The 5,727-nt window shown below is 41.8% G+C and overlaps 1 long non-coding RNA gene across 1 annotated transcript; it reads left to right on the plus strand.

Annotated features, from left to right (window-relative positions):
- Positions 1–4,063: 4,063 nt before the first annotated feature.
- Positions 4,064–5,229, plus strand: LOC121811998. The gene is made up of 2 exons (XR_006052805.1): positions 4,064–4,142; positions 4,857–5,229. It is a non-coding gene; the product is annotated as an uncharacterized LOC121811998 (long non-coding RNA).
- The last annotated feature ends 498 nt before the right edge of the window (positions 5,230–5,727 follow it).

Genomic DNA, 5,727 nt, shown 5'->3' on the forward strand with positions numbered 1-5,727 from the left:
CCATAAATAAATAACATCAATGTAACTAAAGATAATGCAGCACTTGATCCATTTATTGATTTCACACAGATACATACAGGTCATTTCCTAAAAAAGGGAAATGTACTATTAACATTCTATTACATGTATGTGATTATTACAGATGTAATTCATATTTCAGAGTAGTAATTGTAAATTACTTCGTGTAATCAAGATGAGAGACCACGGCTATAAAAGCGAAGGTGGATTTGGGAAGCCTGTCGCAGCCATGTCCTGTCCGTATACGCGAGCACCCATTGCGGAAGGTGCAAGATTGATAAGGAGAGTCCTCAGAATTCAGCGTATATTGCGGGACAGACAGGATCCTTTAGCTCAGCGCGACAGTGTGCTCATTGAGAGATATCGATATTCCCGTGAGGGTATTATTTACTTAACCAACTTGTTGACGAGGGGGTGCAGGACCACCACCTGTCTTTTTTTCCTCTGCCCTTTTCTTGGTTGCTGTTATGAACAAACTAACAGAGTATTACAGGCCAGTATTACCTTGCCAAGAGACGAAAAGCAATCTAAGAGATAAATATTACCATTCTGTAGAATACTCCTGTATTCCACTTTTACTTGTTCCCATGTTCTTGTGGGTCCTGTTGTGGCTCTAATGTGAAAGGGGATATAATATAACATATTATGATATAATATAATGCCATATGATATTGGACAATATAGTGTCATATGATAGATCTACCCTACCGCCTACTGGTGTTGGCCAGAGGGGCCGATGGCGCGATATGGCAGCCTGGCTACAACCGTAGCTGCCTCCACCAGTGTGTGAATGTGGGAGTGAATGAATAGTGGTATCGTAAAGCGCTTTGGGTGCCTTGAAAGCGCTATATAAACCCAATCCATTATTATTATTATTATTAAATTACCTACGAGTTTGATTTGTCAGCAACTTTCTGCCAGCCCTCTCTCCTTGCTTTTGCAGCCTTTGCAGTGTTCTCTTGCGTTTTAATTAAACTCTGAAACTCCTGAAATCCCTCACTCATGAGTTCTTGCTCTGCTGCCGGAAAATACCGAGCACGCCCCTTCGACATTTTCGCCGACCAATCAGCGGGTTGCCGATCAATGTTTCTACTATCGATGCGTAGCCCCTTTTACGACACCCAGTGATGTCACATTACTTCATCCAGCTGTAGTAATCGTCAACAGCAGGTGTGTTCGGGGAACCGGATTAGCGAGCTCACGGTTAGCGCGATGGTTTGGTCTTGGATGTGTCATTTGATCTTGGATGTAGTAAGCGACGTACGAAGAACAGGCCCCAGGTTGGTTGGCATAAGTTACTATGGTGAACTAGCTACGTCGGGTTGTTGTATTTTTGCCCTACAATATAAAGCGGATGTTGTTGTGATTTAGAGCAGCGGTCCCCAACCTGTTTTGCGCCATGGACCGGTTTATGTCTGACAATATTTTCACAGACCAGTCTTTAAGGTGTCGCGGAAAAATACAACAAAATAAAACTAGTACCAAAAAAGAAGATTTATTCATAACACATGGGAAAAGATCCAGGGAAACCGAGTTAACGATAAAAACAATAAAAAAAAATAACGCTAAAAACCGATAAAACGCCTGAAAACCATGAATTTCACGCCCGAGCCTCAACTCTCGCAGCTTGGTACTAAACGAGACCGGTCCATGGCCCAGGAGTTGGGGACCACTGATTTAGTGCAATAGAAACAAAACCGAAAACTGAGATAAAAAGAAAACATCTTTTTGTCACAATGTTATCTCAGACTCAGCATATAGTCACTCGCAACACTAGGTACAAACCTTTTATTATGGGGTTGGACAGTTACTTCAGATGTGTCAGCTGTACAGCTATGATGTGAATCTCCTGTTTAACCAGGTCCCAAAGGTCCTCTATTGGACTGCCATCAGGTAACTATAGAGGCCAGTTAAATAGTGAAGGTGATATGGCACTAAGAGACCTAAAGTAAGCCAATATCTCCCACATTATTACCTTCTGAGGACCCGGCCCACGTAGACCGCGAAGGCCGGGTCCTCAGGAGGATGCAGCCCATGAATTTGGACACGACCAATGAATATTTTTAAACAGGCAAGTATTCTGTTAGTAGAGCATTTTTCAGATATTACTTGTTAGATCTTTATTAACAGGATTGTTTGCATCTTTCTGAATACATCTTAGTGACATGGCAGCCGTCAGTTACATCAGCCCTACAAACCCAAGTGACAGATGATGCGGTGGACAGTGGAAACGAGCATCCCTAGACCTTATGGAGATCACCCTGTATGATGTTCCATTTACTGGCTGGAAATACAAACCAAGGTCTTGCTTGTGGCACCTCCTCCATCTCTCTGGTCCTGGTCCAGCACATTCAGCAGCACATTCAGCAGCACTGCCCGAGACTTCCTTCCTGCCCAGCCAAAGATCAGACCTGGTTAAAAGTACCTGTGCTTACTGGGACACTCAGGTTAATCCTGACTGTAATAATAATTCGTAAGAATTCATGTTTTTTGTTGTTTTTTCTATTGTTACTTTTTTCAGACATTTTAATTAATTGTGTTGATAAAATTTATGTTGTACATAGTTTCTTTTCTTTTTTTTAAAGGAAAAACAATGCAAATAAAGGTGAAGCATTTACAGAAATTTAATCCTTTTTTTTTTCAACAAGTTTCTCAAGCAAACCAAACAGTCTGTCCATTCTATCTTTTGCCTCCTGTGCTCTTCTTTCCTCCATTTCCCTCTGCAATCTCATGTCCTCTCTGATTAATCCAAAAACTCATCCCTGTCCTTCTTTCTTTTTGCCCCTCTTTGCTCCACCTGGCCCTCATCTTCCTGCTCTTCCTCATCCAACACTTGGATGCCCACTGCTGAACTGGGCCCTGGAGTGTCCTCATGGATGGAAGCAATTAGCACTGGAGGCTTGGTAGAAGGCCTCTGTCCTAACACCTCATCCATGAGGGCAAACCAGGGCCATGTAGCAGCAGTGGGCTTCCCGCTCACTCCCTCGCCTGACCCTGGATACTTGAAGTCCTAAGGGCAGAGGAAATAAAAAGTGGCAGTTGACAAAAAAAGCAACAGTACAGGTTTACATGAATAAGTTTTTAACTTGCTAAAAAAAAACATATTTGAATACAGCTGTACATACTTTGTATTTCTTTTTTAAATTGTCCCATTTTTCGCCTGCAAAGGGGTGACTTTACCCTGCAGGCCCATCTTCTCAAGAATGGCCTTAACAGACAGAAAATAATAGAGCATATCAATCTTCTTAATTCCTGAACAGTATACATAGCAAAATGTACACACTTCCGACTAAAAGACAGATTAAGCTCTCTCCCTTATGCCTAACAGATTAAAAGCGGCATATTGTTGCTGTACCTCCAACCCACAGTGGCTGAGTTTTTGGCATCGGTAAACAGTTGCTCATTGTCGCTCCGGAGTAATCGGCCTTCAAATGCGGCCTCCGGAGGATGCAGCCGACGTTTTGGGACACAGCTTGACTGTAGAAAACATGGACGACGCGACAGCTCCCCGAAAATGAAGCCATAACGTCTCTATCGCCCCCTGCTGTCTGGCTGCAGTATAGGTCATAAACCCCGCCTCCTCCATGTTAGCCGATGGGACTGAAATAAATTAATTCTCCTTAGATAATTTTTTTCCAAAGATTCTTTCTTTTGTTATTGTAACCCAGTGAGTTTACACGACTCAGTAATGCACTACAACATGTTATTGTTAATTGTGATTCATCATTACTCTGTTAATCACTGAGTTGATCAAAAATAAATCAGTAATAAAAGATAAATACTATAAATATAAGAATAAAACCCAAAGAGTATATTTAACACCCCTACTGGTTAGGAAGGAACAAGCCCTGCCTTCCCCTGCTCTGTACCGTCACGTGCTCAGACACAGAGAGAGACGGAGGTGCACGAGACCATCGCTGATTTTCACCGCCAAGCTTTTCGCTGTAAGATAACTATTAACTTGATAAATTGAGCAAATATCCATACCGGAGATCTGCATGGACCTTGGGGAAATGGACCTGATTTATTGTGAACATTTCGGATCTTGGAACCATTGCGATCTGCACGGGAGCGGATGAAGTGGACAAGATCCTCTCTGAGAGTTGAACATTAGAAGTGTGCTGGTGAGTTAAACTGGGACTAAGCGAATCAGGCTAATTGAAAGCTAACTAGCCTAATGCTCATAGCTGCAGCTGTAGCTGACCACGTTTTCACTGTGGGAGAACACACGGGGTTTCTCACGGAGTTCAGCCATTTTGAGCACTCAGCTTGTGTGCTGATGATGTTCTAGTATTACTTGTTGAATATTAAATGCACTAAAATTAGATGATGGAATAAGTTAATGTTGATCTTAAAGGTCATGAATCTACTTTATTTTGTTACATTTGATGCTCGAGCGGCACTGGATAGATGTCCGTGTGTATTCTTACTGTGCTGATACGTTACCACATACTGTAAAACTACAGCCTGTGGGTTTTTGTATATTCTTTTGTAATTTTATTCTGTACATTGAGTGTAAATAATATATTGCTTCATTGCTATGCAGTGTAAAGCAATGCTCCTGTAATTCAGTTAAAGGGCAATACTGTAAAAAAAAACAATCTACCATAGTTTATGGTTTATTTCTGATTTCTGATAGAAATGTGCACCTTGATGATAGAATAAGCTGATTGTGATTTAAAGATTGCATTCATGATTAAGATGCACTGTATAGACTATAGTTAGAAATTAGAATTAATGTTTTGTGCTTGTTTTGTTATAGCACTTACATTATTTACATATGGCCATGTATATCTTTAGAGTGTGAACTGAATTAGTAATAGTCCTGTTGTTTACAGGCTAGGTTTTTTTTATGGGATCGTGAGACCTGGATCTCTTCCTGACGAGGAAGATGGCGAGCCTTTCCCTTTGAACCGAACCGAACCACAGCCATTCTGAGTTGGCCCAGAAGGGCAGGTTGCTCTTCTCTCACGAACAATTGCAACAGTGCGGTAGGACGAAATCGCACCAATCACAAACTTTTGACCTGTTGGATTTGACTTGACTGAACACTGACTATTAAGCCGGCAAGACTGACATATCTGAGCTCAGATAGGATTCTGACTGTTATTATTATTGCTGTCACTGTATTTTATTTTATGTTTTCATTCCTGTTCATGAAATGCTGTTAAATTGTTGCTAAATAGTTTAATACAATTCATAGCAACTTTACCTGTGGCTCCAGTCATTCTTCTCCACGCAACTCACTATCCCTCCTACGAATCTAGCTATTGGCCCATTCTCTCCATCTTACTTTAATTTCCCCTACCCTATCCTGTACTTGGCTACATTATCAATAGTTCTCATCATGCTGATTGATGTCCAAGGGGTCTCCTTTCCCATAAGTTTGATTCTGATTCCTACCGCGGTGTGTTAAATTGGGGTGAAACATCATCATAACAGCTTTGACTGGCAGCTGCAGTCATGGAGAAACTTGCGTATCTCTGTTCGGGAATAGCAGATAGAGCGTAGGCTCTGAGAGGAGGGCCAGCGTTTACGCTACGAAAACACGACCGAGTGTTTTAACCTGACAGCCTGAGGTGTTCTTCAGTAAACTGGACTACCCGACAGAAGGACCCGAGGCCCCGCTGCACTTTTTCGGTAAGTTAAACGTGTTTGTAAGCTAATCCGTAACTACCGTCCTTAGCTAGCTCCTGAGACCTAGCTAGC

This window comes from Haplochromis burtoni, unplaced genomic scaffold (assembly GCF_018398535.1).
Source record: "Haplochromis burtoni strain Fernald_Lab_line unplaced genomic scaffold, NCSU_Asbu1 Contig_397, whole genome shotgun sequence".
Lineage (NCBI taxonomy): Eukaryota > Metazoa > Chordata > Actinopteri > Cichliformes > Cichlidae > Haplochromis > Haplochromis burtoni.